Genomic DNA, 13153 nt, shown 5'->3' on the forward strand with positions numbered 1-13153 from the left:
AGAACTTTGAGTAGAACATGATGATGGGACTGCTATCTGCTGCTGAGTGAATGTTAAATTTAATGTCACAGTATTATTACAGCATATTTGCTGCACTAATGTGAAACACATCTTTACGTTGATTCCTTTTGGGGATACGGAAATGCAACAGGTTTTTGAGAGAGTGACTTGCAGTCTCTTTAGATGCTACCCATTACCTAAACGCAGAGAGGAAAAGACTCCTTTGTGTGTCCTGCTCTCAGCAACAAGAGGCAAGCAAGCCTCCATGCTCCCTCTGCATGCCCAGCGATAGTAAATCATACTCCGTCTCACAGAGTTTTGTATTTCGATTATGATTATTATGGGTTCAGGACACACCGGCAGCGGCTGGCCTTTCTCCTCTAATTACCATGCATGCACACTGCTCCCTATGCTCTGCAGAATAAAGAGCATTTTGTTTGACAGCTCCTCCAGCCTTCCCTGCTGCCTGCCACAAGCCCAGGGAGGCTCTTCTGTTTCTTATTTTCATTTACCTTGGTGCTTCACACCCAAGATTTATCCAGACTCCACAAAGACTTCCAAAATATGCAGTTCTCTGTGGAGGCCAAGAGTGGTCAGTTAACCTATTTTCTTATTTACATAGAAATAGTAGAGATGAAATAAAAAGCCAGAAGTCCAGCAGGAAGGGAAAAAAAAAAAACCAACAACAACAACAACAACAAAAACCACCTCTGTTTTAAGGAGAAGGAGTGCTGAAATGTTACTGAATGACTCCAAGAGCAATCAGTGTCTATTTACACTAGCAACCTGCATCAAGCCTGCAAAGGCTTGTGAGCTCAACTGCAGACCAGAGATAGCTATGTAAACTCTCCTGACAGCTGTTCCCCAATACTAGCAATGTATGAAACCCAGCCCTTTCCATCTCACCACCTCAAATGCAGAAGCTGCTTTCGGAGGGATTTTTAACCTCTTCTTTCAAGGTACCATCAAGTTTGCAGTGGAAGACAAAAAACAGAGTCAGACAGGCCCGTTCGTACATTTACAGAGCAGCCTCAGAGATTCCTGAAAGATTGTTACTACCATATTTCACAGCACTTCGTATTGCCGTGACCTAGAAGCTCAGATATTCACCTTTGACCCAGGCATGATAAGAGTCATAGACAGCATTCCTCTGATAGTTAAGGTGGAAGAGTTACGATAGTGCACTGAGAGCAAAAGAAAGGGTGGCCCCACTGTGATTTAGGATTTGTAAGCTCCTTATGATGAGAAGAATTCACAATGAAAGATGTTTTATCATCGGGAGCTAAATCTTCCTGACAATGCCAGCTTTGTGCAGCCGTGGAATGGGCTTCCTCAAGAATAAACCCAGCAGGATGTGTCCCCTTGGGATACTAGTACCGGGGAGGAAAATCAATGCTTAGCACAAGAGCTCTTAATTTACACGCCAGGCAAGGGGCAGCTGCTGAAAGAAGAAAGATGATCTAAATGCTGAGATGCCTTTGTTAAACTAAAAAATATGGTGTAGCCCTGATTTAGTTAAATTAGGGCAAATGTTTTGGTTGGGATTCCTGACCCGTGCTGGTGGGCAAGGCTGATGCACTGAAGCCTAATTTCAAATAATGGAAGGGATGTCCGTAAAGAGAGTAAACATAGAGTAATTAAAATGGTACATTGCACACACAGGAAAATAGATGGTGTGCTGTGGGGATGCAGCAGTCTTATACAATAACAGCTGTATTGTACCTACTCCTACCAACATGGAGAAACAGTCCTTACCCCTGCAAAATATACAAACCCTTCAAGAAACCATCTCTACTTTCTTAATATTCTTTATCGTGGCCCTCGAAGCCAGTGAGAAATTCAATTGTCTGTGCCTCAACTTCCCACTTTGCAAAATTAATATGATATTTTATGTTTAGATTTGAATCCTGGCTCTGGGTGCAAAGGGAGAGCAGTAGGCATTATATACCTTGACTTGAGCAAAGATTCTGACACGGTGTCCCAAAAAAGCCAAATTGCCAAGATATAAACTAAATAAAAATTCTATGATGAGTGTGGAAAATCAGCCGGATTGCCCAGCCTATAGGGTGGTGGTCAGTTATACAAAGTCCAACCTGTGGCCAGCTGCCAGTGATACACCTCAGGCATTGCTACTGGAGATAATAGTCTTCAAGCCCTTTACTGACAACCTGGACAAGGGAATGGGATGCCTTCTCAGCAAGCTTGTTGATGATGGACTGAGAGAGACTCACATTGTGGAATGCAAAGCTCTTATTCAGAGAGAATTTAACAGCCTGGAGATATGGGCTGGTTGAAACATCCCAATGCTGAGTCAAGTATCTGGGATAGGCTAACCCCACGTAACAGGACAGGCAGAGTTAGATGATCCTCAGCAGTCCCTTCCAACCTGAATTATTCTGTGATCCAGTTCACAGGTGGCCTTTGAACCAGTAAGAAGAACCTGGCCAGGAGAGGAAAACCTCTTCCCTCATCCAAGTTTCTAGTTCTCATTTTCTCAATTCAGCTGCCTGAATGACTTCCGCCTTTTCAGAACACACAATATGATAATAATTATCCCCCAGGTACCATACAACTACAAGTAATAACAATTAAAGTGGATAAAAGGTGTTGAGGCCCAGGCAGGGCTTTCTCAGTGAGCCTAACATATAGTTTGTTACAAACCTCTGCATTTTATCAGGGAACAGACTATATCTGTATGGTGATTATTGTAACTGATGGTTGGCAATACATATTACATTGGAATTTAACCATACAACATGTATAACTGCATCTGTGACAACTTTCTGTCATGAGTGTAAGGCTTAATTCTTCAAAATACAGCGTGCAGCAACTCAGGCTGATACCTGAGTTATTTTTTGGTTTACACAGCGAGCCTATCTTGAAAAAACACACATTAAATCTTTCTGGGTTCAGCACCTCCCCCAGGTCGGTACCTGAAGCCTCATTTCTGAACCTCAAAGTTAAGCTCCATTCAACAGGGCTAAAACATCGACCCTGAGCAGGACCACCACAGGTCACACTTCTTCAGCCACATTGATTCACCTTGCTGTAGCTCTCTCGCTCATCACCCTAATGGGATGAGCCCAATTCATCCAACTGCACCACATCGCACCTAATCGGAGGGAATAGTCCATCTAGCTTTCCCACCTGTCTTGAGCTCCACTTCTGTTTTTTTGGATGCCAGAGGCCACAGCTTATTTTAAACCCTAATGCTCCAGCTAGGTCATGTATTGGATAATAAATCAGTTTTTGCACAAGAGCTGTATCTTACAGAGCAAAGTCAGGCTGCAGCAGAACCAAGAGCTGACTGTCCTCTGCCCGGTCACTTCTTCTGTGCCAGGCTACTGTAAACTGTATTTGGCTGACACATATATAAGAATGCAATATAAATATGTACATTACATGGGGTATTGCTGGCATTACATTCCACTAAAAAAAAAAAAAAAAAAAAAAGTAGTGAAAACCTACTTAGGAAAAAAAAAAAAAAGCCAGAGAAAAATATTTTTACCTTCTTGAGACGAAAAAAATGTACTTGACAGCAACAACTTCAATTGATGTCTTTTACCTTTACCTCTTCAAAATGACTGGACTTTCAGCCAACCCCTTGAATACTTTTTTCACTTATTATGAAATAGTATTTTCCAGAAGATACTATTTTGTTAAGAAATTGACTGAGAGCTGAAAAAGTAGGTGGCAGAATATGCTCATGAAAAGGCTGTGTTTTTATTGGAACAGAGGCATTTTCTATACAATTTAGTCCCATTCAATTAGGTAAAATCCTATAGGCTCATATCACATGGAATTCCTCTTTTTTTTTCTTAGCAGTCTAGAGTTTCAGATGCACAGCCCTTTCCTGGATTTGACTCAGAAGATCAGATTAATTTCTTGTACATTTGCAAATCTGACTGTTTGTGCAGCTGGGGACTGCTCAGCTCCCCGGGTGTGCACCACCAATGTCAACAACTCCCTCTATTGCCTTCACTAGGAGGTAAAGATGTCCTTTGGATCATCCAGAGAAGGAGCTTCTTATGTCCAGAAGTGCAGACAAACAGCAAAAATGTGCCTGTTACTATTTAAGGAAGATTAGTCATTTCTCAGTATGAATACATCATTTTATTCATTGGTTATTTAATTATTAAAAAAAAAAAAGTTGGTTTTTTTTTATTAAACCTTTAACTTTGCTAAAGATTTCATTGCATGAATAATCACATAACTGAAGTACTTGCACTGTTTATACCCGCTGAAAACAAAACAAAAATTAAAGAAGACTCAGCTAGGCACTGATAATCATTTGCTGATTTACCTATTAAATTGCTTTGAAGTCTTTTTTAAAGTTAGCATAATGTTATTATAAAGATGGACCTGAACCATAAACCTGATCAGAGCAGAGCTGAATCCCAGCATTTGAAAAGACCAATGGTTTTTAGACTCTGTTTTTTTAATTTAAGCCACAACAGATCCAAGACCGTCCTTGTATATTCATTTGAACTTCTTCCTAGGTTGCAACACAGAGATTTTGTATTCTAATAATGATTTCTAATATGTAGAACAGGGTAGATGATGTCTTTAGATATTAAGTAGTCCTTGGATTACAGTATTTTTTATTTTTTTTTTAAATAACCTGATACTGCATCCTATCCATAAAATTTATCTTAAGTCATAGAATAAGTGCAAGGCAATAAGTTGAGGTTCTCTACTCAGACCTATCCAAGTATTCCAGTTATGAGGCATATTCTAAAACTGTAACCGTCCCTTCAGGCTTGGTTAGTAATACTAGGTTTACCACTGCAAAGGAACAGAAGCTTCACAGAAAAAGAACAAAATCCCACGAATTTCCTCACCATTCTGACAGAAAGAGAACTAACCTCATCAGCTGCAAACACTCGTCAGAAACATTTGAATGGCCATTTGGTGTCAATATCATTACTGCATCAGTGGTTTGGAATTCACTACATATCTGCGCTAATCCAGAAGTCATATTTACACTTCCAAACTGTGAGCTGCACTCAAAATGTACATGTGAAAAAGCCAACTTTAAGCTCCTCTCAAAATATAGGCTTAACAATATTCTACCTGAATACCCACCACCTTTAGGACTTGAACAAGAAAATAGATAACTTTTCATATATATATATATGTGTGTGTGTGTGTCTATATATGTATACATAGGTAGGGACGTATATGTGTGTGTGTATATCTGGTGAAACAACAAAAAAGAAGAACACTGGAAAACATGGGCAAACTTCAGTAACCATTGTCAGAGGTAGTGGAAGGAGTTTTGTTAATATTATGATTTGGAGGAGTTCATCACTGCTTTTATAAAGAAGTGGTATAACAGTCAATCAAAAACACAGCTAATCAGCTTTCAACAAGATATATCAAGAACTGAAAAATAAATTTAAGCTGAAACAATTCAAAGTGACTTATGCCAGTTCTCCGCTCATAGACATTAAATTACTTGTACATCAAAAAGCTCGCAATATCACAGCGTTTTAGCAAATTAGGCTGACTGTAGCCTGGAGAAATTGTCCTGTGTTTCTCAGGCTGTGGTATATGGACTACTGAGTATCTGCAAGGTGTCAGAATGGCATCTGTAAAATGCGTACTAAAATTCTTGTAAGTTCACACAGGATCACAGTCTGAGGAACAGAAGAGTTAAAAAAAAAAAAAAAATCAAAACAGAACAAAGAAATTACTGAGTATCGAATGTCAAGCCATCTTTCTAAGAAGTTCTTGTCATAGATATAGCCTGTTGGAGTAACGCTGCACAAGATGACCCTTGGAATTTTTTTTTTATTTTGTTTTTTTTCCAAACAAATTAATTCTTCTGAATTTTTAAAGTTTGGGAAATATTGATCTATCCTGACCTTCAACAAGCTTTCCTAATTGCCTGATCCCACCCAAATCCACTCCTCCTCCCTTCAATCCATGATCCCAGGGTGCTTCTGGTCTTTCCTTCAACTAGCACTTATCAGGGCATCCTCAGAAGGAATTTTCCTCTTTCTTTTATGAACTTTGCCTCTAAAATTATACTACCTTGAGGAAAAAAGCTACAAATTCTTTTGTTTTGTTTTTTCCACACATTATAGTCCTTTTACCATTTATGAAATAAAGCAACCATGAAAATGATGATCCTCCGCTATGAAGCTTCAGAATAGCTGTAGCAAAACAATAATTATCAGGTAGGAAATGGAAACCGCCAAATAAAGCAACAATTTTACGATGCAGAATAAGTGCTTTCTGCTTTTCTCCCAAATTCTGTAGCCATGTAGAAGTGAGATAGTGCAGCCACAAGCATGAAACCTTCACAGAACACAGTTTCTGACTGGTATTCTTGCTTAGTCAGTGATGGGAAATGTATTCTCTTTGCATTTTTACTAGTTTCTAAAATGTCTTTGAAAGCAGAGATGTGAATCTAAAATAATGAGCAATTTTCCTGGTAAAACCATGGTTTAAATAAATTCTTAGATGCCAGTGAGGAAACATCACTTCACAGCCAGTAAATCAATGACCTTTTCATTCGGGCTTCATTGAGGAAGGTCATGTTATGTTAAGGAACAGTAACTATGAGTATCTAATAAAGGCCACTGGTGTCTTGTTGGTTCACTTGGCAGCTGTGGAAACACAGTGACCTTGCAGCAAAAGGTGAGAGCATGAGATTGCACCCCTGCAAAGACTTAGCCATAGGTAGGTTATTAACATGAATGTTTCATTGTTGACTTAGCAGCATTACTCACAGAAGCAACATTATTCATGCACTTAGTGACTGAAGAATCACATTTTCACATGCTAGCTCACACTTTTAAGCAACAGCTTGCTCCTTGTTGTGCACTAACCATAGAATACCAGGTTGGAAGGAACTCTTGGCAAAAGCATGGTCTAGAAAAGATGGCCCACCACTCTGTCCAGCTGAATCTTCAAAGTGCCCAGTTTTTCTATACTTATGAATGATCTGGATGAGGGGATTGAGTGCACACTCAGTAAGTTTGCAGATGACACCAAATTGGGTGGGAGTGCTGATCTGCTGGAGGGTAGGAAGGCTCTACAGAAGGCTCTCAACCAACTGGATTGTTGGGCTGAGTTCAGCTGTATGAGGTTTAACAAGGCCAAGTGCCGGGTCATGTACTTGGGTCATAACAACCCCAGGCAGTGGTACAGGCTCGGGGAAGGGTGGATGGAAAGTGCCTGGCAGAAAGGAATCTGGGGGTGTTGATTGACAGCTGGCTGAACGTGAGCCAGAAGTGTGCCCAGGTGGCCAAAAAAAACAACAGCATCCTGGTTTGTATCAGAAGTAGTGCGGCCAGTAGGACTAGAGAATATATTGTGCCACTGTACTCAGCACTGGTGAGGCCACACCTTGTGTTCAGTTTTGGGCCCCTCATCGTAAGAAGGACATTGTGGAACTAGAGAGAGTACAGAGGAGGTGACGAAGCTGGTGAGGGGCTGGAGCACAAGTGTGGTGGAAGCGGTTGAGGGAACTGGGGATGTTCAGCCTGGAGAGCAGGAGACTGCGGGGTGGTCTTATTGTTGTCTACAACTATCTGAAAGGAGTTGTCTACAACTATCTGAAAGGAGGTTGTGTCATGGAGGGTGTTGGTTTCTTCTCCCAAGTAACAACTGACAGGAAAGAGGAAATGGCCCTGAGTTGCACCAGTGGAGGTTTAGATTGCATATCAGGAAAAAAATTATTCCCTGAAAGGGCTGTCAGGCATTGGACCAGGCTGCCCAGGGAAGTGATGCAGTCACCGTCTCTGGAGGGGTTTAAAAGATGTTTTGACAAGGTTCTTAGGGACATGGTGTAGTGCTAGAGTTAGGTTATGGTTGGACTCAATCCTGAGAGTCTCTTCCAACCAAAATGATTCTATGATTCTATATTTTCCAAAATGCAAAGACTTACCAGTATTCACTAGAAAAACTCCAGGTAGAAGACCCCAGTTCAAATTAACACATCATTACCAACCAGCAGGACGGCAAGTGTGTTAGCATGTAAATACATAACTAACCTTTCAATGAAGTCTGAAATTAACCCATGGAAAGTCAATGGGCTCCCCAAGCATCTGCCAGGCTTGAAGCTGTGAACAGTTGGACTATCTTTATGGATGTGCCAGGACTGCTGCTTCCTCTGCATCAGGATCACTCAGTAATTTTTTTAAGTCAAGTGACTTCCACTTTGGTGGCATCAGCCTATTTCTGTGGTGAGAAGTGCTTGGAAAGTCATCATAACCTGGTATCCAGTGCTTCCTACCGCCCCTGTTGCAAGAGAAGTTCACTCTGATGGTATCTGCCTCAATTAATCTATAAGAAGCTCAATCAAAAAAAAGTCATGAAATCATTGGGGAAAATCATGTTGATTTTCCTAGACTTTGGAGCAGGCTCATAAAATGTCTTACTACTCAAAACAAAGCTGCCAAATGATACACTTCCAGTAGGTGCCATTAAAACAGAGCAAGTACTGCTTGTTACCAAGAGCCGACACAAATCTTCCCATTGAGTTTAATGGGCTTCAGATCAAAACCTTTCTGCAGTGTTTTCCATTTCAGCTACAGGAAGATACTAGAAATACAGTCTCATCTTGAGAGATATAGAGTACCTATTTCTTCCCATCAATAGAGATAAAACAGTGAAATTTTACTCTTCTCCATCCTCTCAACATGAAAAGTATGTGGAACAGTGGGAAAATTACGTTATCAGAGGAAGCACTTCTCCCAACATAAAACAATGCAATTCTCTCGGCTTCAGTAAACTGACACAAGTTCACACCAAACAAGCTCGGTTATTTAAGTGTACCTAACTGAAACAGCTCCCGCACTGAAAGAAATTTAAAAAAAAATAAATTAAAAAAAAAAAAATCACACTATCGTATAATGAATATATTAAAAACAAATCTCTGTGCCGATGAGTATATTTCTATAAGCCTTCCTCCACTTTCCATACAGATATGTACATTGTGCAAGTTATTATTTTCTCCATGATGTCTTGTGCATAGAAAATGCAAAGCTCAGGCATTAATAATAATCATAAAAACACCAAACCCAACAATAATAATAATTATGGAACCAATTCAACATGATGGCAGCAATAACTGGTTTTGACACCCTGCAAGTGTAAAAGTCTTGTTTGTTTTATGAGCCTGCACACAGTGCTAGTCTTAAAAATAGGGAATGTTGTTTCCAGCTCAGATTTCATAAAGAAAAAAAATTACATCTTTAATTAAGATTTATGGCATTCAATAGGACTCAGCAAGGATAGAAAAACTGCTTCAGAGTGTAAAAAAAAAGAAAAAAACCACACAGTTAAAAATGGGGAAATATGATTAAGTGTCTTTAATTCCTACTGCTTCCTTTACAGGGTTTCCGATGGCCTCAGGCAGAAATAGGCACTTATTGTCTTTAAAATGGCATTATTCTTGGCATAAAATGTTTATGGATCAAGATGAAACTCGTTTTGAGAAATAATAACACTGGCATGAGTTGAAAGGACCTTGCCTTTGGAGAAGAAAAAAATGAAAATATATTTAGTTTAACGAAAAATGTACTTAAAGGGAAACACTTTAAAAAAAAAAAAAAAAAAAAGACAGAGTTTCATGATGAAAAATATCGTTTAGACCTATAATACTTATGAGACCAGGGTGATTTGCATCTCAATAACATGAAGTTAAATGTAAATTTCAGTGCAGTCTTAAAATGGAGATAAGGATGACCCTTAAAAGGAGAATGAGACTTTGCAAGGAACACCATTAACTATTTCTAGGCAACTGTGTTGCCTTAGGCAATGAAAATCTAGGAAAGGTAAAATCTTTTTAGAGCTCAGTCTCCTAAGCACTTGGTACCTATTTCTGCAGATTTAACCGCAGGAAGCAGTGGATGCTCATAACTACTGATAGTCAAACCCTGGGCTGAGTCTTTCCAACCGTAGTCTTGATGGCACTGCAAGCTACACTCAAACACAAGCTGAAAATACAGTATTAAACACATGATCCTGTCATTAAACCTTTTCCATATTCCAGATCCATGAGCCAATTTGAGGTAGAAACTTGTGTGCTCTCAGGTGGTTCTGCTGCCCTAATGGAAAAAATCACATGAACCCACATAATGTCACTTTTGTGGAGCTGGTCATGGTTTTTATAAGTTGGGCTTACAGCCCAGTCTTTTCTCTTGTGAAGGGAAAAGAATGACAAGAACCAGTGGTTTTGCTGGGCCCTTGGTCCTGCAGCGTTTAATATTATGAAGAACAGCGTTCGCTTGGATATTGATTGCTCACACAGCTGTGTGCTGAGAGATGTGAACTTAAAATCTGGACTAAAATATAACTAACCTGAGCCAGAAAACCTGGTTCAACATGACTGGTCCAGGAGGACCAATGAGGTGCTAACAGATTCCTTTTGATCTTGCAACATCTTTGAACTGCAAGTGGAATTAAGGTACCTTCTAACATCCTACCTTGCTTCAGAAACATGGTTAGAATCCTTCAGCTTGGGAACTGTTAACTACTCTGAAATGGGATAAGATGGCAACCTTGTGATTAGGTTTTGAGACCAGGTTATGGCTGTAATAGAGATGGAGCCTGAGGGAAATGCAAAAGAATAAAATAGCAGCAAGTGGCATATTTTCTCCCATCTGGCAAAAGCGTATTCCATTAAAAAGTGTTTCATGCAAGTAGTTAACATCTAACTTCATTGAAATGACACCATAAAATCCTAAAGAATAGACTACATTCTTTTATAACCTCTTTTCCTAACCAATAAAGGTGAAATACACTGGATGCTCAATTACTTGCCCCAGGAAAAAGAGACAGCTTGAATACTATTTTCTAGCCTAAGAATGAGATCCACAAAAAAAAAATCCAATTCCCTGTGTAGAAATTATCCCAAAGCCTTCAAACTCTCAGCTGAGATGTCAGTCAGGTTTTTGTAGGAGATCGAGTCTCAAACCATCAAGATGCCAGCACCATTAAACACTACCCTGGCAAGATTTTTGAAGAATGCCTTTTTGAACTCCTTTCTTCCAGAGGAAAATCTATACTGAACCTCAGACAAAAGTTCAAGGGTAAGGGGGCCCTGAAACTTCAGGTATCCCTTTATGTGAATAAAAAAAATAATAGTAAAATAAAGAAAGACTCATTGGCACAGAGAGAATGGGATAATAGCCATTTAAACCAGGTAAGTCAATCACTGGGAAGAGGGAAGGATATGCATCTCAAAATAATATTAACACTTTTCATAGAGTACTATTACTATTTTGTCCGTTTTTGATTTAAAAATAAAGTGTCAACAACTACCAGATCCCTAACAAATACACATTCTCACCAGCACAGCAGCTAAAATGTGTGTTGTGTACTTACATATGTAAGTACAATGCATCGGAAGGATGATGCAGTTAAAGGCCATTCAAAACCTCACAGAAACACCCTAGAGCTTGATTATTGATATATTTATCATTGCAATTTACTGGCAAAAAAAGTCAGCTTTTTATTTGACTTTTCACTGTTGTCAAAACACCGATTCTAATCTAGGTTGCAAATGTACTGAGATTTGTACTGAAACTAATTTTCATTTAGTTCCTGAAAGTTTCTGTGTGACTGTGTCGTGCAGCACATAGGCCTTACTAAGGTGAAATCAAATATTTCATATTTACCAAGAGACACATTTCTAGGGGAGCAAGTTCCGGAGCAAAAGGAAGCGGGTGAGCAGGTTTTCTTTTGTTTTGTAACCTCAACCCCATCACCCAAGTAAATCTCCCGTATCAGGAGCAGACTTCATCTTGAGTGCTGCAAAGTGATGCTGAAACTCAGAAACAGGTCTGGAAATTCCAGAACTTCAGCTTTTTTCCTCTCAATAACACAGCAAAACAGAAAGCTTCAAAGACTAATTTCAGTGCTCTGTGGGGCTAGGAGTTGTTGCAAGCAGAAGATTAAATAGAGCTGAAGTTTTGCATCTCTACTTCTGCAGTATGTCCAATTCTGGTTTTCCCATGATGTTTTTATTCCTGCTTTTCCCTCTATTTGTCATTTAGAAATGTTTAGTAGTGAGCTTCTTCTTTCTTTTTTTTCCCCAATCTATCCAGTGAGCACATGGAAGGTTTAAAAAATAAAAAACAAACAAACAAACAAACAAACACAACAAGTAAACAACAAAAACAAACAGAAAGAAGTGCCAACCCAGAAGTACACAGCACAAGATCATTGCTATAGGCTAAAAGTACAAGGGTACTACAAAACAGCCCAGCTCATGGGCTTCTGTGATCACACATCTGAGGCAGATCATTAGCATTTTAAGGAGTGGGTGATGCTTGCAGCCTCTCAGTTAAAGCATTGTAACATTAACTGACAGCTTGTGGGAATCAAGGCATTTTCCTTACATATGTAGAAATGAAAGTCATGTAATAGTTACAAGTTCTGCACTCCAGAGGGAGTGGGCGACATTAGCACAGGATAATCATATGGCTGAGACCACAAGCCTTATTATCTTCTCCTTTAGAACTGGCTTTTTTAGAGGTAGCAGTGGGGGCAAAAGCACTGCCATAAACCTCCCAGTAACCTCTTTCATGATGGAAGGGGCAGAGCCTGGAACCAAGGTGGGCACTAATTTAACTACAACAAATGGTAGAGAGAGACAGAGGGAATGCTGCTTTGGTCTGCCAGCATCATGGTCACTTTGAAGTATCTGCTGTACCACCCTCCCCTACTTTTGATGGGAAGGGAGGTTCAGAGAATAAAGTGTTTCAATCAAGTTGCTCATGATGGGCATTGAGAATGACACTGGGAAGTTAGTGGAGTGAGTCTGGGCCAAATTCCTGCAAATTCACATATTTTTTACAATTTCATGTAACTGTGCATTGCGGCACATGATTTTATCTTTATGTGATAATTCATTTTTGAAGCAGAACGTCATGCTGCGTATATATTGTATTAGGGTTTATTGCTGAATACCTTTCACTTAGAGCTGGCATATAGTTTTGGCCTTCTAATACGAATAATAAAAAATTTACACGACTTATTTGCGAAACAAGATCATATTGATGTGGGGAGGATTTTCAGCTATATACATGGTTAATTTATAGGTTCGTGTTTCCGTGATAAGGGAACTTTTAAGACATTTCTAAAGTCTGACTTTGCTTTGGATCCTTTTGCTAACAGATGGCTGCATCCAGATTTT

Source organism: Nesoenas mayeri, assembly GCF_963082525.1.
Source record: "Nesoenas mayeri genome assembly, chromosome: Z".
Lineage (NCBI taxonomy): Eukaryota > Metazoa > Chordata > Aves > Columbiformes > Columbidae > Nesoenas > Nesoenas mayeri.